This window comes from Phyllobates terribilis, unplaced genomic scaffold, assembly GCF_046119375.1.
Source record: "Phyllobates terribilis strain yellow unplaced genomic scaffold, ASM4611937v1 Scaffold_11__3_contigs__length_659146591, whole genome shotgun sequence".
Lineage (NCBI taxonomy): Eukaryota > Metazoa > Chordata > Amphibia > Anura > Dendrobatidae > Phyllobates > Phyllobates terribilis.
In genome coordinates, this window is record NW_027362771.1 from 176297716 (window position 1) to 176320435 (window position 22720).

General features: G+C 42.1%; 1 protein-coding gene across 4 annotated transcripts in view; it reads right to left on the reverse strand.

The window, feature by feature from the left end:
* Positions 1-22720, reverse strand: part of OSBPL8 (oxysterol binding protein like 8) — a 287476-nt gene that overhangs the window by 237863 nt on the left and 26893 nt on the right. For all 4 annotated transcript variants that reach the window (XM_073651822.1, XM_073651823.1, XM_073651820.1 and 1 more), the window contains one exon: positions 16912-16979. The gene's annotated coding sequence lies outside the window, so the exon portion shown is untranslated. The remainder of the gene's footprint in view (positions 1-16911; positions 16980-22720) is intronic.

The window sequence follows — 22720 nt, forward strand, 5'->3', positions numbered from 1 at the left end:
ATGCACAGCACATCAGGATTGTCATTGCATTTTCTGGCAGATGGATTATATAGCGCTTTTGGTGCATTTCGCCGTGGAAAAAAACAGTGAAAACACATCAAAAACGCACAGTATGCACATTGCCTAAATCTTTTACTTACTGCTTTCTTAGCAAATTATCATCTCTATTCCAGTGCCTTGACTATCCTTCATGACCACAATTTGGCTCTCAGAATCATACAAGATCTCATGTGTAAATCGAAAGACAGTTTATCTGTGTATTCCTTTGAGGGGCTCAAGTTGACTCAGATAGGGATGCAGAAAGAAACCCATTTCGAGTCTACACTGAAGATGTTGTAGGATTCTGACAGTCACAGAGTAGCTTGTGGGACAATAGAAGGACTAGAATGGAGCAGATAATTCACTTTCCCTACTGAGTAACATACAAACTGCATTAATATTTACCTTAGAGAAAAGGCTAAACAAATTCTGGGAGAGCGTCTTAAACATTGAAAAAAAATAGGGAACACACAAGTTCAGGGACACAGACAATCCATTTTGATAGGACGTGGGCTGCACTAAAACCATGCCAGAAAAAAAACAGAAAAAAAAAAATACAGCAGCGTTTTAGCTCATCGAACTCTATACAATTGGCCTCTCCCTGAACACTTAAGTTTCAGATTAGGTACAGTGTCCGTTATACAGGTGCAGCTTTTGTGATGTCCCATTTGTTTCTTTGCAATGCCTACCAGCATACATAAGACATCATTATGAAATCTGTGCAGAGATCTCAAAGTATTTGTTGGCTGGGGGATAGAAAAAAGAAGAAATGTGATAAAAGGCAAGGCGCAAGCCGGGAGCAGAATTCAAATAGCGTGGGCGGTGCCAACCCTGACTAAATGCGATGAATCAGACCCCTACGACTAAATGAGCAGGTACGATAAAAACATATGAAGTGCTTTTCACACATGATATTAGAACAGATTGTAATGAAAAAAGTATGTTAGCCTATGTGCCCACGATGCAGAAATGCTCCGGATTTTTTCCTGAGCGTTTCCGCATCTCCCTGGCAGAAAAAACGCATGCGGATTGTACATGCGGATTGTACATGCGGATTGTACATGCGGATTGTACATACGTTTTCCTGCCAGGGACATGAGGATATGAAGCGTTCTTCACTTGCATTTCCGCATGCGGGTTGACAAGCGCTTTCCAAGCGATTTTAGCATCACTTGGAAAGTGCTTGTGACAACTAGGTCACACTATATAAATCCACGCAAACAGCATATATTATAGTGTGACCCGAGAGAGTGTTTAAAAATAAAAAAATAAACCAATACCTACCTTTCGATGGCCCCCGAGACTTGCTGCGCTCCTGTGCTGGCTGCCAGCAGATCGCGCTACGCTGTACTGAAAAGACCTGCCGTCACATGTCTGTGACGTCACCGCAGGTCCTTCAGTCCTGTGCGATTGCCGGCAGACAGCAGAGGGAAGGAGTCTGAGGGCCGTCGGAAGGTGAATATAATCTTTATTTTTTATTTTATTCTTTTTTTTATGGTACCTGGGTGTGGAGGAGACTCTCCTGTCCTCCACACCCGGGTACCATCCGCATATTAGAACGCGCCAATTACGCAAGTACAGATGCAGTCTTGCGGAATTGGCGTGTTCTAATGCAAGTCAATGGCGACGAAAACGCAGCACTTCCGCAAAATTAATGGACATGCTGCGGATTTTTGAGCGCAGCATAAACGCTGCGGAAAAATCCGCAGCATGGGCATTGAAAGTGCGGAATTGCATTGGAGACCATGGGGGAAGGTTTACTAAGAGTTTCCCAAGCGTTTACGCTGCGGAAACGCTTGAAAAACGCATCGTGGGCACACAGCCTTAGTGAGGCAGTTTCGATACTACAAAGAACATGACAGGTTCCCTTTAAAAGGAGTTCTCCACCTTGGAAAATCCTTACTTGTTGAAAGAGTTCTGTGATAATAGACTAATTATAAACTGTCTTCTAGGAATTAACAGTTACTAAGGGGAAAACTTGGCATAAGTGTTAGAATTACCTGCAGTGCCCCAACAGGGTCAATTAAGAAATACAAATTTCTCAGTTAAATTTACTGTTTATTTGTGGAATGCAAGGCCAGACGTGTTTAGCTGAGCAAGAAACCCTCTTCTTAACCAAGCAGCAATCTGGGAAAGAAATGAATCCTGAAAATTATTATTATTTATTTATATAGCGCCATTGATACCATGGCGCTGTACATAAGAAGGGGTTACATACCAAATACAGATATCACTTACAGTAAACAAACTACATGATAGAACGGTACGGAGGGAAGAGAACCCTGCCCTTGTGGACTTACATTCTACAGGAATGGGGAAGGAGACAGTAGGTTGAGGGTTGTAGTAGCTCCCATGTTGTTGAGGAGGCAGCGGAGTCGTGGAAGGCTGGAAGCTTGTTTGAAGAGATGGATTTTAAGGTTCCGTTTGAAGGATCATCGGATGTGTTGAGGCACGGAATTCCATAGGACGGGAGATATTCGGGAGAAATCTTGGAGGCGATTGCGTGAGGAATGAATTAGTGTGCAGGAGAGAAGGAGGTCTTGGGAGGACCAGAGATTACGTGAGGGAATATATCGGGAGATTAGTTCAGAGATGTAAGGAGGAGAGAGGTTATGGATGGCTTTGTAGGTCAGTGTTAGTAGTTTGAACTGGATACGCTGGGCAATTGGGAGCCAGTGAAGGGATTTGCAAAGGGGGATAGCAGAGGAGTAGCGAGGCGAGAGATGGACCAGTCGCGCAGCAGAGTTAAGGATGGACTGGAGGGGTGCGAGAGTGCTAGCAGGTAGGCCACAGAGGAGGGTGTTGCAGTAGTCGAGGAAGGAGATGATGAGTGCATGCACAAGCAGTTTAGTGGATTGAGGGTTGAGGAAAGGACGGATTCTGGAAATATTTTTAAGCTGGAGGCGACAGGAGGTGGCGAGAACTTGTGTTTGGGGTTGAGGGACAGGGCAGAGTCAAGGGTTACTCTGAAGCAGCGGATTGTCGGTACAGGGGAAAGAGTGATGTCATTTATTGTGATAGAAAGATCAGGTGGGAAAGATATGCGAGATTGGGGAAAGATGATGAGTTCAGTTTTGTCCACATTGAGCTTGAGGAAGCGGGAGGAGAAGGAGGATATGGCTGCAAGACATGCTGGGATTCTGGACAGCAGAGAGGTGACATCTGAGCCAGAGAGGTAGATCTGGGTGTCATCAGCGTACAGATGGTACTGGAAGCCATGGGATTTTATGAGCTGCCTGTTGACTCGTCGAGCTCTGCCATGCATAAGAGGGGCGACCGAGTCAATAGCTGATGCGAGAGTGGCATTGTAGAAAGCAGTGGCACTGTTTGTGTCATGAAGTGAAGATATGGATGTCAGTGGTAGAAAAGAGTCAGTGTGTGGGTGTCTAGATGTTCAAGGTTTCTGAGGGGGTGTGCTAGTTGCTGGACATGGGTGACAGGTGAGGAGGACAGGGATGAGAAAGTGAGTAGATGGTGGTCAGATAGGGGTAGGGGGGAGGTTGTGAGGTTAGATCGGGAGCAGAGTCGGGTGAAGATGAGGTCTAGTGTGTGTCCGCCTGTATGGGTGGCTGAGGAGGACCACTGAGTAAGTCCAAAGGATGAAGTAAGCGACAGGAGTTGGAATCTGCAACTCAACACCTTATTTACTCAAAATTAATAGGGTGAATGGGTCTGTGTTTTTGAAGTATATACATACATACATACCACAGTCATGGCCGAAAGTGTTGGCACTCTTTAAATTGTTCCAGAAAATTAAGTACGGTATTTCTCCAAGAAAATTCTTGCAATTACACGTTTTGTTATGCACATGTTTATTTCCTTTGTGTATATTGGGACAGCGCAACAAAACAGACAAAAAAGGCAAATTGGACATGATTTCACACAAAATCCCCAAAATGGGCCAGACAAAATTGTTGGCACCCTCAATTTAATATTTGGTTGCACACCCTTGGAAATAAATAAGAGCAATCAATCGCTTCCTATTCACATCAACAAGCTTTTTACACCACTCAACTGGAATTTTGGACCACTCTTCTTTTGCACACTGCTCCAGGTCTCTCATAATTTAAGGATGCCTTCTCCCAACAGCAATTTTAAGATCTCTCCACAGGTGGTCAATGGGATTTAGATCCAGACTCATTGCTGGCCACTTCAGAACTCTCCAGATCTTTGTTTCCATCCATTTCTGCGTGCTTCTTGAAGTATGTTTGGGGTCATTGTCCTGCTGGAAGACCCATGACCTAGCAATCAAATACAGCTTTCTGACACTGGGCAATACATTGCAATCCAAAATCTTTTGGTAATCTTCAGATTTCATGATGCCTTGCACACAGTCAAGGCACCCAGTGCCAGAGGCAGCAACACAACCCAAAAACATCTATGAACCTTCATCATATTTCACTGTAGGTACGGTGTTCTTTTCTTTGTAGGCCTCATTCCGTTTTCAGTTAACAGAATGATGTACTTTACCAAAAAGCTCTATCTTGGTCTCATCTGTCCACAAGATGCTTTACCAGAAGGATTTTGGCTTATTCACATACATTTTAGCAAACTGCAGTCTGGCTTTATTAGGTCTGTTGGCAGTGGGAACTTCCTGGGTCTCTTGCCATAGCATTTCATTTCATTCAAATGTCGAGGGATAGTTTGCACTGACACGGATGGACCCTGAGCCTGCAGGACAGCTTGAATTTCTTTGGAACTTGATTGAGGCTGCTTATCCACCATCCAGACTATCCTGCATTGAAACCTGTCATCAATTTTTCTGTCATTCTCGTCCAGGGAGATTAGTTGTAATGGGAACATCAAGATATCTGAATATGGACTTGTAACCTTGAGATTGTTGATTGAGTCAACTTCTCACATTTTTATCTTGTTTCAGGTGTGATTTTCATATTGCGGACACCTTACTTGCCACAGGTGAGTTGCAATGAGAAATTATGTCCTTTTTACCATTGTGTGTGTTGTTCCAATACACACAAAAAAAATATCATGTGTATAACAAAACATGTAATTGCAATAATTTTCTGGGACAAATATTGTTTCAGAAAATGAAATAATTTCAAAAGTGCCAACACTGCATATATATTTACATATGCACACACACATATACATATCTATCCACACACACACACACACACACACACACACACACACATTATATAGTAAGGGAAACCTAAAGGGGTCTCCGTTCCCAAATTAATAGGAGTCAATAATGCAAATTATCACCACAAACTTGCAATGGTAATTGAAATTCACACATTGTGGGTATATTTGCATTAGGCAAACTACTGCTCCTATGATGCATGGATACACTGGTATTATATATAAAAATATATATGTTTACAGTGTTACTTTTTATCACTTGTCACCTTGCGTCTCTATTAGCCATTTATTTGCCAGCCTATTTTCACATCTATGATATCTGATCTTAAAATCTAAACGGCTGTAGGTTTCTTTTTTGAAATCGTTAAGACACACAGTCTCTTTTACCACTGATTGTGATGTTATCTGGTTGTTTCTTCTGCTTACCACATGTGCTCCACATGCATAGTTTTCTGCTATTTTTGTAAAGACTGGACGAATATATTTTCTGGAAATTGTGAAGCTTTTTTTTTTTTTTTTGATACAGATTATTTATATACAGAGCTGATAGGTTTCTATGGAGATCGTAGATCAAGGGTTTATATACTGTATAAAATGATATTTACATTTTCCGATTCTTTATAGAATGGCTATAAAGAAAGGTGAGTAAACATATCTGCCTCCGGCTCTTCTCTCCACAGCCGCGCACAGTGGCATCATTACAGAGAAGTTCATATAGAGAAGTGTGAGTATGTGCTCCTGTTATTAGACATCATTATATTGTAGTACTACTGCTTTACCAACTCATGAAATACAAAGTAAAACCTAAGGGTATATGCAGACTATGCGGAGCTGGCTATGGCCCCAAGGCTGCAGAGAAGCAGCCTCCGGCTTCCGCTTATTATGCACTTCCACTGCGTTATGCCCTTATGTGCATTATACCCTTGCACTGCGTCCAATACGCAGTGAACACTGATCGTGTGCACATACTCTAACAATTCTGCCTGTAGTCCTGAGTGGTTTCTATACAGTGTAACAGTTTGCTCAATTCTAAAAAACTACCATAAACACATGGACTAAAACGGCTGTGTCCAACCTCCCTGCAGAGAAACAGGTCGGGAGGACAAGGTTGGCACAAATGTCAGTGTTTAGAGAATTAGCCCTGCGGTGTCATTTACTCATATAGGGCAGCTCGTTGTTAGACACACAAAAAAATTAAAATATTATAATATACACACACACACATATATACAGGTGCATCTCACTAAATTAGAATATCATCAAAAAGTTAATTTCAGTTCTTCAATACAAAAAGTGAAACTCATTATATAGAGTCATTACAAACAGAGTGATCTATTTCACGTGTTTATTTCTGTTAATGTTGATGATTATGGATTACAGCCAATGAAAACACAAAAGTCATTTTCTCAGCAAATTAGAATTAACAAAAACACCTGCAAAGGCTTTTTGAGCGTTTAAAAAGGTCCCTTAGTCTGTTTCAAAAGGCTCCACAATCATGGGAAAGACTGCTGACTTGACAGATGTCCAGAAGGCAGTCATTGACACACTCCATAAGGTCCCAGAGTTCCAATTTTCATTTGGAAATCAAGGTCCCAGAGTCTGGAGGAAGACGGGATAGGCACACAATCCAAGCTGCTTGAGGTCTAGTGTGAAGTTTCCACAATCAGTGATGGTTTGGGGAGCCATGTCATCTGCAGGTGTAGGTCCACTGTGTTTTATCAAGACCAAAGTCAGCACAGCCGTCTACCAGGAAATTTTAGAGCACTTCATGCTTCCCTCTGCCGACAAGCTTTTTGGAGATGGAAATTTCATTCTCCATCAGGACTTGGCACCTGTCCACTCTGCCAAAAGTACCAATACCTGGTTTAAAAACTGTAGCGTCGGCATCCCTGCCTCCTGCTAGGCAGGGACGCTGTTCCCCTCACCTCTTCACTCCGTGCCCGGCGTCCTCCTCCCGCTCTGCTAGCAGCGCGCGCTGCTTCCCGGCCACTGTGCTTAGGGCGCGCGCGCTCCCCCTCTCTTAAAGGGGCCGCGCGCGCCGTCCTAAGGAGTCCCCGGCCAATGGCCGGAGGACCTCACCATATGTAAGGCACCTCCTCCAAAATGGAGGTGCCCGAGCAATGTTGTTGCAAAGCCTTCACTCTGCTTCAGCCCTCAGGTCCCGTTACCAGTTACCTGCCAGTCACCTGCCAGATTCCTGCTTGATACCTGCCTGATATCCGTTTACCTGCTTGCAAGCCTGCGGTCCGACTGTCTGCCTTCCGACACCTGTCAGTCTGTCTATGGACCAGCCTGCCTGCTCACCTGGGAGCGCTCATCTGCTACCTGCCTGCTAGCCTACCTGGAGGCTTCGCTGTCACTTGCCGTGACCACCTGCCTGTCCAGAGACTCTAGCCCGCTCACCTGGGAGCGCTCACCTGCTACCTGCCTGCTAGCCTACCTGGAGGCTCTGTCGTCACTTGCCGTGACCACCTGCCTGTCCAAAGACTCTCGCCCGCTCACCTGGGAGCGCTCACCAGCCACCTGCCTGCTGTCCTTCTACCCAGAGACTGTCCCTGTCACTTGCCGTGAGTACCCGTCCTTCTACTCAGAGACTGTCCCTGTCACTTGCCGTGACTACCTGCCCTTCTACCCAGAGACGGTCCCTGTCACTTGCCGTGACTACCTGCCCTTCTACCCAGAGACTGTCCCTGTCACTTGCCGTGACCACCTGCCCGTCTTCCCCGGGAGCCACCCGCTTCCTTACAAGGACCGCCCCCTTGTATAGTTGCTCAGAGGTTCCGCCTCCCAGACCCGTTACAAAAACAACAGTATCACTGTGCTTGATTGGCCAGCAAACTCACCTGACCTTAACCACATAGAGGATCTATGGGGTATTGTCAAGAGAAAGATGAGAGACACCGGACCCAACAATGCAGACGAGCTGAAGGCTGCCATCAAAGCAACCTGGGCTTCCATAACACCTCAGCAGTGCCACAGGCTGATCGCCTCCATGCCACGCCACATTGATGCAGTAATTGATGCAAAAGGAGCCCCGACCAAGTATTGAGTGCATTTACTGAACATACATTTCAGTAGGCCAACATTTCTGATTTTAAAATCATTTTTCAAGCTGTTGTTATAAAGTATTCTAATTTACTGAGATAATGACTTTTGTGTTTTCATTGGCTGTAAGCCATAATCATCAACATTAACAGAAATAAACACGTGAAATAGATCTCTCTGCTTGTAATGACTCTATATAATATATGAGTTTCACTTTTTGTATTGAAGAACTGAAATAAATTAACTTTGTGATGATCTTCTAATTTAGTGAGATGCACCTGTATATACACATACATTATATATACACACACACACACGATAAACCATAGAGGACACTTCTAGCTCTTCTATTACATTTGGCAATAGGTGGTAAAATATGTGTGAATTAGATCTCAATGGACAGTTACTAATATTGCAAAAAAATAAAAAAAGTTAATTTTTGACCTCAGTCTATGAGGTTGCCTCCTTCAGTTAAGCTGGCCTTTCGACAACCCTGCCTTAAGACCAGAGCCAGTGTTAGCAGCAGGGCAGATTTCCGATCTGGGAGCATATAGTGCCTGGCACTGCGCTTATCATGTACTCTCCAAATCTACAGTTACAGGCTCAGTTTACCCAACATAGTTGCATGAATGAACAAAGAGGAGAAAGCAAACACAGCTCTCAGGAAACACAAATGTGCACCGATCTAAAGATACTTGATCTATTGCTTATTTTTACACTGAAAATATCACACAAATATAACTGGTTAAATGAATAAGGTTGCTATATGCCATGTATTATACAGCTACAATTACACTACACAGCACTGTTAGGAGACTATATGCTGGCAACATTTCGCTGTGTCGATGCCCACATGCCCATACACATAAAGGGCTTTAAAACAATCAACATATATCACCGACCCCCTGTATAGGAAATATGTAACTGATTGCTGGGGGTTCTACCACATGAACCCATGAGTCTCAGGTCCACTGTTCTTCATCATGGCACAATGGTTGTAAGGGTAAGTTTGAACAGTAGTAGCATGCCCTTATTGAGAAAATCCCTGTAAGTATGCATGTGTATGGCAAAAGGATGCTCTCTGGCCAGAAAACAATGGGATCTTGTATTCCCTAACAGTATGAAAAAGTGCAGGGAGAAAAGAAGAAATTCCCATAGGTTTAATACCTATGAATGAATTCTAATACAGTCATGGCTGAAAGTGTTGGCACCCTTGAAATTGTTCCAGAAAATAAAGAGTTTCTCTCAGAAAATTCTAGCAATAATACATGTTTTGCTATCCACATGTTTATTTCTTTTGTGTATATTGGAACAACACAAAAAAGAGAAAAAAAGGCAAACTGGACATAACTTCAAACAAAATCTCAAAAATGGGCAGGAGAAAATTGTTGGCACCTTTTCAAAATTGTGGGTAAACAACTTTGTTTCAAGCATGTGATGCTTGTTCAAACTCACCTGTGGCAAGTAACAGGTGTGCAGAATATGTAAAGAACACCTAAAACCAGATAAAAATGGAAGAAGTTGACTCAAACTTTGCATTGTGTGCACCACACTAAAGCACGGAAAACAGAAAGAGGAAAAGAGAACTGTCTGAGGACTTGAGAACCAAAACTGTTGAAAACATCAACAATCTCAAGGCTACAAGTCCATCTCCAGAGATCTTGATGTTCCATTGTCCATGGTGCGCAACATAATCAAGACGTTTACATCCCATGGCACTGTAGCTAATCTCCCTGGACATGAATGGCAGAGAAAACCCGATGAAAGGTTGCAACGCAGAATAGTCTAGATGGTGGATAAGCAGCCCCAATCAAGTTCCAAAGAAATTCAAGCTGTCCTGCAGGTTCAGGGTGCGTGCATCACAGTGTCAGCGCAAACTATCCATCGACATTTGAATGAAATGCTATGGCAGGAGACCCGGGATAACTTCACTGCTGACACAGACATAAAAAAGCTAGACTGCAGTTTGCCAAAATCCTTCTGGGAAAGCATCTTGTGGACAGATGAGACCAAGATAGAGCTTTTTGGTAAAGCACATCATTCTACTGTTTACCGAAAGTGGAATGAGGCCTACAAAGAAAAGAACACAGTACCTACAGTCAAATATGGTGGAGGTTCAAAGATGTTTTGGGGTTGTTTAGCTGTCTCTGGCACTGGGCGCATGGCATCATGAAATCTGAAGATTACCAAAGGATTTTGGGTTGCAACGTATTGCCCAGTGTCAGAAAGCTGGGTTTGCATCCTAGGTCATGGGTCTTCCAGCAGGACAATGACCCCAAACATACTTCAAGAAGCACCCAGAAATGGATTGAAACAAAGCACTAGAGTGTTCTGAAGTGGATAGCAATGATCTAAATCCCATTTAACACCTGTGGAGAGATCTTAAAATTGCTGATGGGAGAAGGCACCCTTCAAATATAAGAGACCTGGAGCAGTTTGCAAAAGAAGAGTGCACCAAAATTCCAGTTGAGAAGTGTAAGAAGCTTGTTGATGGTTATAGGCAGCAATTGATTGCTCTTATTTATTACAACCAAATATTAAGTTGAGGGTGCCAACAATTTTGTCTGGCCCATTTTGGGGGTTTTGTGTGAAATCATGTCCAATTTGCCTTTTCTTTTTTTTTGTGTGGTTCCAATACACACAAAGAAAATTAACATGTGTATAACAAAACGTGTAATTGCAAGAATTTTCTTGGAGAAATGCTTAATTTTCTGGAATAACTTCAAGGGTGCCAACACTTTCGGCCATGACTGTATGTCATCCATAATCTTCTACAGGGACAATTTTATCTCCATATGCCTCGGATTTCATGTTGTTTTCTGTCTGTTCAGTAAGTATAAAACTTAAAAAGTGCTCCATCAGATGCCATATTAAAGATGTATTCTCCCCTATGAGCACTGCTTTTATAGCAGAATACATGTGTAACATAGTGTCATAGGGAAATGGCAAACAGCAGTGTATGGACTCAAGGTGCCTCTGTGTATAGCATTCATGCACACACCACTTCAAGAGATCATCGCACTTGATATATTTTTATCGCAGAGTACAAATATCTATAGTCATAAAGCAATCTGTAGGTCAAAGTATTAAAAATAAAGAAATCTCTTGCACTGAATACCTGGACATTCTCAATTACCTTGTCCCATTACTGCTGCGGCATTTCGGAGAAAAAACATATTTGAAAGAGCAGCCAGGGACGAGATGACTAGTCACCTAGACTGACAGGTCTTTCTTTATATGTATAGCGAGAGACTTGTCAGTCTAGCTGAGTGAGAGGGTGGGGAGAAGCCTGGAAGGACATACTTCTTGGACTCGTCACCTTGTCCTTTGCTAAGCTTTCAGTTGCTTTTCTATGAAAAATCACATTGTTTCTCAGAAAACCACAGATGTTAGTAATGATGGAGCCTGTCTCTGATTCATGCTGCCCATGCTTTGGGCAGCAAGCATCATGTAACAAGTTACATTTAACTTGTACAAAGTAGATTGTAAGCCAAAAGGCAGTTAAAATAATAGCCAGATAGTTGGCCCAGCACCCAACGCAGTGTCTCTCTATAGATTAATGCTCATACTAAAAGGGATCTGTCACCACATTTTTGCCATCTAACTCGAGAGCAGCATAATAAAGAGATAGAGACCCCGATTCCAGGGATGTATCACTTATTGGACTACTTTTTGTAGTTTTGATAAAATCACTGTCATCAGCAGGAAATTATCACTAGAGAAATAGTAAACCTGCTGTCATGTAGTCCTCCATATTTATTAAATCTGTATAACCCCACCACTGATTGGCAGCTTTCTGCCTATGCACAGTGTACACAGAGCGCTGTCAATCAGTGGTGTGGGCGGGGTTACACAGAGCTCAGCATTCAAAGAACTGGTCGATCTGCAGAAGAGAAAACAGTGATTTTATCAAAACTGCAGTAAGTAGCCCGGTAAACGATATAGCGCTGGAATCAGGGTCTCTGACCCTACAGACCGCTGCTCTAAGATGGGGTAACAAAAACCTGGAGACAGATTTCCTTTAAAGAGACTGTCAGCACAGAATAACTGTTGAAACCAAGTACAAGAGCTCGGTGCTTCACGACGGGGCCAATCTTTTATATACACCTTCCCACCTGCTTGTTTTCCCTCAATCTCCAACCTTCTCTGGCCCTATGAAGCCAGAGCTGTCAAAGAAGAGGTGCGAGGAGATAGAGGGAAAACAAGCAGGTGGGAAGGTATATATAAATGATTGGCCCCGCCATGAAGCACCGAGCGGCGGGACTTAAACTGAATAGTAATTCTGTGCTGACAGTGCTTTATCGGCCTGCTAATGTCATTTGTAACAATGTCTTTATTATAAATGTGTGTTTATGTATTTGTTGCAAATCTGAAATTGAAGCTCGGCACTCCTGTCCCTGGATTAATCTGGCAGCCGTCACTCATTTCTGAACTTACCTGGTATCATGCCCCCAGAAGCATGATTGACAAACCAACTTACGCAGAAAGAACAGGGAGGAGGAGAACACGTCGTCCCTCTGCTCCTCCTTCCTGTTCTCTCTGTACACAATGGATTGTCAATCATGCTGCTGGGGGCATAGAGATATGTAACAGCACTCCTGGACTAGTCAGAGGACAAGAGTGCCGAAATTAAACTAGACTTTTGCAGCAAATACATAAACACATTTATAATAAAGGCATCTTTACAACTGCCATTAGGATGTGGATACAACACTCCTACCACTTTTAAGGGAGGGGGTAAATCCTGTTTTAATGTTCCCTTTCATTTTTGTAAAAATAAAATTCAAAAGCACCAACTAATATGATAATTCTGTAAAATTGTGTGTGCTAAGTACAAAGGGGTTTCGGAAAAAAATCCTTATTCATTCATTTGAATGAATAAGGAATTCTTTCCGAAACGCGTTTGTACTTAGCACACTCTCCTAGTGTACATTTATATTTGTCTCTTGGAATTTGTCTTTTTTTTATTATTTATCCATTGAAATGATTTTTTTAAGAAGTTTGGAACGCTGAATTTTTCTCTCTGGATCTTCTCCTGCGGCACTGCTGTTTCAGTGTGTCTGAACTTCTGTAGTGAGCGAGCTGACTTTTTTCTTATTTTTAATTCTGTAAAATTGTTGTTACAACGGAACTGATAAACGACAAGACTTCTGTTAGTAAAAAAAAAAATACGGAAATATTGGTTGTTGCTGCAACAAACGGCCATTTTTGCATCTTTGGTAAAAATCTTCTTTTAAAAAAAAAAAAAGTCTTTCTTCACAAGGGGGAAATGCTGCAGACTTACCATGTAGGTTTGCACATGGATAAAAACAGCGCAATACAGCACAATACAACACAGATGTGCAAATGACATCCACAAGCTTAGGAATTTTTCTGCATGGATAATCTCTTGCGATGTGTATTTAAAAGTGTCAATTGTAGATTTTGATAGTGGATTTCACCTATTTCAAAGTAGAAGATTTAGATTCACAGAGAATTCTACTATTGAAAATGCATTTCCACATGCAAACTGTTATGTATTGTGGTAAATTCCACAGGAGGAATTACAGTGGGCTTTTCCATCTTGTGTTAGCGCACTATAAAACGTTCAATAATCTGCCAAAACATTGGCAAGGAAGCTTCAAGTTAGGATTCCCCATGACTTTTGTGCTGTATCTATTAAATAAAAATTAGCTACAAAAATTACCTTAACACACATCCCTAATGTAGATTTGCCAAAGGAATCTTCTCTTTAAAACTTAAGTATTCCTACACAGAAACATTAGGCAATTCTAAAATGTAATATTTTTGTCAAAATAGGTCAGTTACTGAGCACAAATTAGATAAACTTCATCTATTTATTGATGTCCATCGGTACACAAACTATTGTACCACCGCCCATTTGCTGCACTGTGCGCAGAATAGGAGCTGCAATAAACAATGGCAATATGACTCCCTAACAAATCATTTCTAAGTTGCACTGTTTGCCAAGCAGCAGCACGAATATACTTCCATCACTGCTTGGTTACATCACGCATGGCCTGTCGATGATGTTCACATGAAAAACACCTCCAGCGCTTCTTATTCTGGCCACCAAGACCCAGCAAAGGACTGGTGAATATTCAGTGACGTGTTTCAGGGTAGGGACTTACATAAGAGACATTCAGCTGTTCTTATCAGATGTGCCATAGTAGGTAATGGAGTAAGAAATACTTAACACCATACACATTAGATTAACATCGTCCAAATCTACTTATATCAGCAGTATGGGTTGACAGTCTAACGTGTTATTGTAAAGAGCTGTAGAATATGTTGGTGCTATAGAAATAAAAATTATTATTGTATTTCAGGCCTCCCAACTCTCCTTTGACAGATGATATCAGGTAGAGAAGGATCCAGCATGTTGGATTTCCAATAGTTGATTCTTTTGTTCTCCATGAGATAGGCCACCGTCAGAGAAGTCTGGCAGTGACTCTCTCAGAGAATCCAGCAGGGCTGTGGAGTCGGAGCCCATTTTGGTGGAGTCGGTATAAAATGGACTGACTCCAACTCCTAAATTATATAATAAATTGGGTACAGTAGTTCAATGCAGTTTGTGGGGAATATTTTTTCATAAGAATTTGGGAAAGTTATGGAATGTCCTATAAATGTCTGTCCTATTCCTGATCTAAGGGTCTAGACTTTTAGCTGAGATGAATCTGTGCTACAGTAAATTTATCACTTAAACATGAGCCATGTATGAGGGAGTCGGAGTCATGGAAATTGAGGAGTCGGAGGTTCGGCTTACCGACTCCACAGTCCTGGAATCCATAAGCGCTTGGTCAGGCAATCCTGTGCATGTGAGATTTGGGAGTTATCGCTGTTGATTGAACAACATCTATGCATTATGTATGGTAGGCCTATAGGATGTGATGCATATTAAAGACATTCTGAAAGTGGGAGCTCTTCCTAAAAGAAAAGTTTATTCTAGCAGTACAGTGACTGTCATAAACCCATTATTTCATACCTGGATTATTTCCTAATTTATGCACATTATAACTGAGGCCCCATTTATACGTGCTGACTGCTTAGTCACTGGCTTCATATCGAAAAAAAAAAAAAGTTACATCAGTGGTTTACAGTTTGTGAAAACGTGATCCATACAACACACTGTTAACCAATGATGAGTTGCCACATACAGTGTGACAAACAGGTGAAGAACAGCACAAAAGACTAAGGATTGTCAAATGTGAAACAGGAAATTAATTTCACAATTTGGATTTAAGGTCAGTGGCAGAAATACAGGCACTCAGAATAATAGCCAGAGGCCTCTTCATGTACTAATACTTTAACACCCTAACAATTATACAGAACTTCACAATCGCAGTAAACAATGAACAAACAAGGATACAAAAGAATATCCATGATCCTACCCATTAGGACACACAAAAAAGAGAAAATGTTGATTTTGCCCAGTAGACCGGTAAAGTGTGTGTGTGTGTGTGTGTGTGTGTGTGTGTGTGTGTGTGTGTGTGTGTCTCTACATCAGGGGAAACCTAAATAAAGCGATTTTTCCCTGAAACACTCTGCCAGCACCACTGTAGGTGATTGACATGTCTCTTGATATGGGAGAGGCCTGTCGATCACTTGCAGCAATGCTAGGAAGAGACGGCCAATGGTGGTGCCTAGCTAGTTTAGGCTCTGGCTACGATAGTACCCAGCAGGAATCTTTACGGTATATTTTTTCTGAAATTCCAGAGCTTTTCAGTGAAATATATACCTGGCTGCAATCGTGCTGCCAGGCTCCAATTCTTGCTGCCAGCACTGTGGGCAACTTGAATCAAGTGACAGGTTCCATTTTAATGGGTTAAGTGCTTGTAAAAGCAATCAACTTTTACTAAAATCCTTTCTGAACAGAGGGATTTTATAATTTTATAGGTTACTGCTTTTTTCCGAGGTTACCGGACACAACTGCAGTGTATCAGAGGTGGTTGGTTTCCTAGGCAAGGAGCGCAACACTTATAGGTTCTCTGCAATAGAGCTTGTACTCAATCCTCTGAAGGTGGCCAGATGACTTGATCCAACCGGCTTCAGTGCCTCTGCGATGCCTCTCCTAGCAGCATGGGAGAAATCAGAGGTCTGGCCTGCGGATCAGAACTATCTATCATTAGGAGTGCACCGCTTCCCAGCAAGCAGGAAACATGGGGCAGGTGAACAGCGAGCTTCTAAAAGATAGGGGCTGACAATAACCCTTAGACATATCTTAATCTAGTTAAAGGAGATGACCTCCTATAGCAAGTTATCAAGATTGTGTTGTGAGTTATGATAACCTTTGCCATACCTATACATCAGATGTCAAGCAGCGCAATGAGCCATCAAGCACAAGTCTTACTATGTAGCTTTCTCCACAGCCCTGTACTACACACGAGTCCTTGTGCCTTGTAAAGCTACTTGCGTACCGCTCTGCTGTGTGTATTGGGCCTAAAGGCAAGGAATAGTGGCGTCAATCGAGACTGGTTCCTTCACTCTAAAAATATACTGTTATACTCTAATTGTCCTTGTTTCTATGGTTAAAGGCTGCAGGGAATATGCGGCATTATACAGCTCTAATCTGCTGTAACTTTTGGAAGACTTTCAGGGTACAGGATTGCATTCAGCATTAAATAGGGCAGTTCCCAACTGTAAAGAAACTTCCCAGAAAGGAAAAAAAATCTACCATTTGTATAACACTCACCATAACATACACCATCTGAATATTTACCATACCTGATGAAACAAGCAAATGGAAAAGATGGAGCTCCTTCAGCACATCATGAATCACACATCTCTGTACCCTGAAAATAATACAAAAAGAACAAGAAAATATTACTAACATTGTCCCGCAAACACAAATCTTTATTTCCTATGTTCACTGAAATGAATCAGGCTATTATTATTATTTTCTATTTCACATGGTACATTAGCAATTTCCTCTGAGGCGTCAATGCTTCAGCTCAGTTTTGCATGGATATTGGCAAACTTCCATTTAGACATCTTCCCCACTATCTGAGTGAGGAAAAACCATCTCTTCATTTAATCCATATCACTTTCACCAGCGGAGATGGCAGGTGATGAATGGAGGCTGCATAAAGGCTGAATGACATAGTAGATAAACAGAAGAATTCACTAAATAGGTCTGTGCCGGTCTGTCATTTTGAATTCTGATTTTTTTTGGATGAGTAGGGGCAGCACTTACCCCTTAAATGCCCCCTTAATAATTTTGTTTCTACTTTTGGTCTCAGGACGCATTAAGACATCAGTTGTTCACCTACGTGTCTATTCATGCTTTTTAAAGGGGTTGCCCACTACTATTCAAAATAGCCTAATGTGTTTTTATGATGAAAAGAAGCTTCTTTCTAATTATCTCCCGCTGCTGTTTCTGCCTATGAGTGGCGCTATCACTGGCCGCTCACAGGCATCATGTGACCCCCGGCTGCAGCCGGCTCTGACATACACTGATGTCACGTCATGATTCCGGATGCAGCAGGGGTCTCCTCTTCTGCGTTCCACCGTTGGATGCTGGGTTGTGGGAGGGGTTACACCCCACATCACACCCGGCATCCATCGCGCACTCTCCGGCTCCTCATTCATTGGGAAAGCGCGTGGTGGATGCTGGGTGTGACGCGGGGGGTAACCCCGCCCACAACCCAGCAGCAACCGCGAGGACCCCAACGCTCAGTCACGCCTCACTTGACGTGACGTCGGTGGGGGGGTGGAGCAACGTGCCACATGTGAGCAGCCAGTGATAGCGCCACTCACAGGCAGAAACAGCAGAGGGAGGTAACTAGAAAGAAGCTTCTTTTCATCATAAACACATTGGGCTATTTTGAATAGCACTGGACAAGCCTTTTAAGGATAGAATTCATACCCATTATAGTCTAAAGAGGCTATTTACATGCCTGTGCTTTCTCCAGATTGAAATCACAATCCCCCAAGAAATAATAAAAAAAAATCTTTAAAAAAATTACAGAGACATGTATGTCCATTTTTTGATCTGCGTCACAAGCCAAAAATCCCCATACAAGTCTATGGGTCCACCATGGAAATTAGAAAAGCCATTTGTATGTTGTCCATTTTAATGGGTAGGAAAAACTTTGCAATTTTTGTTTTTTGGCATGCGAGACAATCACAGCTGGTAATATGGATACCCTGAGCACAAACAGTCGAAAATCTAATCTAGCACACTGATGAAATCCGGCTTGTTTCTTTTCCAAGTATGAAAACAAAAATAAAAAAATAATGTCTCAATAATGCAGCATATCATAGAAAATGTCAACCATTCATCAGGTTTTGTTTTTTGTTTTTTTAACCAATGTAAAAATAAGGAGTTTATTGAACAAAAGAAACATTTATCCTATAAAAAAAACAAAGCAATAACCTTACCTCACATTTGTTAGCAGTGAGAAAAATGAATGGTACAGGAACAGAGTCCTCCTAAAAGAAGCATTCTAAAGGCCCCGTCACACTAAGCGACGCTACAGCGATCCCGACAACGATACGACCTGTCAGGGATCGTTGCTGCGTCGCTATGTGGTCGCTGGTGAGATGTCAAACTGTCAGATCTTCCCAACGACGCAGCAACGATGCAGCGACCCGTAACGATCTGTATAACGATGCACGCCTATGTGTTTCTGAGTCGTCAACAAGGTCGTTGGTAAGGTGTCAAACACACCGATGCATGCTGCACAGCGGGGCCTCAACGATCAAAGAAATGTCCAGACCATTCCGACACGACCAGCGATCTCACAGCAGGGGCCTGATCGCTGCTAAGTGTCAAACGTAGCGAGATCGCTACTGAGGTCGCTGTTGCGTCACAAAACTTGTGACTCAGCAGCGATCTCGCTAACGATCTTGCTTAGTGTGACGGGGGCTTTAGCCAATATCTCCATAACAGCTAGGGCCATGGACCCTGCAGCCAAGGCAGCTGCTTATCAGAACAGTAACTTCTCTTTTCCACTGCACGCTTGACAATAAGACAAGCACAAGCACTCAAGTGTCTGGAACCATGAAATACCTTACAAAACTTTTTCATGTCTTAATGAATGCTATCATCAGGCCAAACCCTATGGAATATACTCGGCGATGCTTCAGTTCTCTGAAACACCCAGAAATGCTGGATGACTTGCTTGGAAATCACTGATCTATTCCTATGCTCAACTGCCAAAGGTGACAACAACTGATGGAAAATTAAACTTGTCATGCCATTTCACCGATGCATTATTATGTGGTGCTACATCCCCGAACTGTATGCCTTAGAGGGGTATTCCCATCTCCAAGATCCTATGCCAATATGTAGTAGGTGTAATAATAATAATAATAATAATAATAATAATAATAATAATAATAATAATAATAGCAATGTAGTATAGTTTTTCTGATTCGCTAGGTCTCTTTCCTCATGTGCAGGCATAGCAGGATTTGCTAATATTATTATTATACCCACTACATATTGGGATAGGATCTTGGAGATGGGAATACCCCTTTAAGAGTTTGTCTGGGATTTCTGGAAATTAGGCTAACAGCATGAGATGGGATACAATGTATTACAAAAAAAACCTTACCTGTACAATCCCCCCAGTGTCCTGCAATGATGACCCAGTGGACACGCTGACGTGGATCAAGTGAGGTCCGCTATTAGCTGTAGCATTCATGTGTATGTACATAATGTCAGTAAAGTAACCAAAAACTGCCAGCGACCACCAGACCTCAGCACAGAAGCGGAGTACAACTAAAAACATGCCTATTGGATTCTGGGGGGTTTTAGTAATCACCTTACTGTTGACTATTTTTAATTTAAAAATTGTGAACAATCCAATGTGTATCTGTATTTCTGTTGCTATTCTGTAGCGCAAGCACTACTGAGGACTAACAATAAGGGGGATTAATTGTTACTGTGTTTTAGTTGAAGCAGCTTAGAAGGAGTCTGTCTGCTCCTAAATCCATAGTAATGTAAGGAAAGGTCCCTGTAGGGGGATCATACACTCTAGTTTAAAAATCTACCATCGATAGTTTTGGAGAAAACATTCTTTATGTTCATTAGCCAATGAGCTGCTCCAGTGCACCGCGGTCCGGAATACCCTTTTGCAATAGATTCACTAGCTAGCTCTGCCCTTTATTGATTGACAGCGGTGAGCTAGCCTGCAAAACTGTGAGAGAAAGGGTGATCAAGACCCCCGCTATCTCACCCAAGGCGATTCACGCTCCTAATCTGCATGAAAACAATCAATTCTTCAAAACTATCCTGCAAATGTTTAAACTAAAAAGGTATGGCTCTCCTTGTAGGACCTTATTCTAAGACAGTGTTTCCCCAACGGCAGTCCTCAAGAGCCACCAACAGATCAAATATCCTTATTATTGCCCAAGTGATAATTCTATCACCCATGCAATACTAAGGCAATCCTGAAAACGTGATCTGTTGGTGGAGTTGGGGAATACTGCTCTAAGAGGAGTCAACTGGCAATATGAAGCTGATCGGCGATCATTTAATAGCCTGTTTCGATAGGCCGACTGAATGTCCATGCTTTCAGAATCATTATCATGATCGTTCTATGAGCATATAATACAGCTGTTCTCAGCAGCACATGACCACACAAGACAATGTGCTGCCAAGAAAGAGTATTTTTTAAGGGTGCACTGACACTGGCCAATAACCGGGAAGGAGTGTTTCTACTAATGCTAAGTACTTTCATCAGGCGAAATGTTTTCTCCTTGCTTAGAAAACAGTTCACCTGATGAAAGTACTTAGAATTACTAGAAACACTCCTTCCCAGTTATTGGCCAGTGTAAATGCACAGTTAACGTGTGGCCATGATCATATATCTACTTTAATGTTACCACAAATACAGCTCATGACATTCATATATCGTAAAAGCTAGATGTAACATGTGGCCATAGAGTTCTGCGGTTACCTTCAGAGAAAACGGTCAACAGTACATGCAGATATCAGGAAGTCTATTGTATGGCTTGTAAAAAGCAGATACCCACAATCATCCTGCGCTCTTAGATAATGTTCAGGACAATGACTCAGAGCGTCGGTGTTTACACACACAATCTCATGAGACGCTGAAGGAGGCAGCTGGAAACATGAAGGGAAATTTGGAGCAACACCAAACTGTTTAGTTCTGTATGCCACATCACAAGGCTCCATCTTCAGATAGGAATACATGTGAAGGAGACCGAGGACACTGAAGGACTTGTAATAGGACAAGAAAGCCTTCATCTGGTACTACATGGCAAGATGATGAAAACACACCCCTTCTCACCTTTAATTTTAAGACTTCCAGGAATCAGAACAAGAGACCGAACAGTTTCTACAGAAAATCTGATCGTACTACACATACTGCACAGGCTGCTTACTCCATTCAGATCACAGTAGGGGTAGGTCGTGCTGAGGCCTTATACATGTGAGTGTGACTGTGGTTATAACGTTATCACCTATCCGCTGAAAAGGTGATAACTGTTAGATTAGTGGGGGTCCATCTACTAAGACCTGTGCCCCCTGTTTGACTGGATCAGCGGTCACACATGCAGCTTCATTCTAAGTCTCTAGGACTACGATAGTGAAGCATTGTACTTATTGTGCCAGTCCCATACAGATGGAATAGTGGTAGTAGGCATACATGACCACTGATCCAGTCAAAAAGGTGGCACAGGAACCTCTTTTAATTGGGTGATCTGTTATTACTGGAACACTCCTTTAAACATAAAACGCCATGAAAATACAAAGTACGATAACATTTTAACAAATCCTATATTATTGCATGTATCAACTACTAATTCTAAAGGGTAAAAAATACTAAAACATTACAACTCACTGTAATGGTAAATGCAGAAAGTCCATTAATATTCCACATTTTGCTACAGAGTGCAGCAGATTTCATCCTATTACCTAAAAAGGGTGAAGTCCATGGGTAAAGGTCGGTTTCGGATGGCTGTATTTCAAGGTCCATATATCGGCCACAATGACCAGATTGACTGTGGGTGTCCCGACCTAAACTTACAGATTCATAAATGCCTATCATGCTGTAAGTCCGGGTCAGGAGACCCACAGTCGGTCTGGTCATTGTGATCCGTATACAGACCGTGAAATATGGCTGAACCAGGACAAAAGTTTTCCCGCAAGATAATGAGCATGTCATTAATGAAAGGGTATAGAAAAAAAACGCATGTTACCATGTATGTATGCATATAGGTTTGTATGCTGCATATTTGCATGCATCTAACATGCTTAGCCTAACGTGTCCTCAATGTCCCCTAGTGAATAAACAAGGGCAGAAACCAGATGGATAAAAATGTGCTATGTTTCCATCTCCTCCTTAATGTCTGAAAGCGTAAAAAATAAAAAGACTTCTCCAAGAGGACAAGCCATTTCATGTCAATAAAATGTCACAAATCCAAGCCTCGGCTAATGTGTGTCTCAGCACATCTATTTATCAAAGATTTACTGCCTTCATTCAGCAGGTTGTTCTTTATATTAAATTCATTTTCTCAGGAGCAGAATGTTTATTCTTCATTATATGCCGGGTAATGCCGCCAT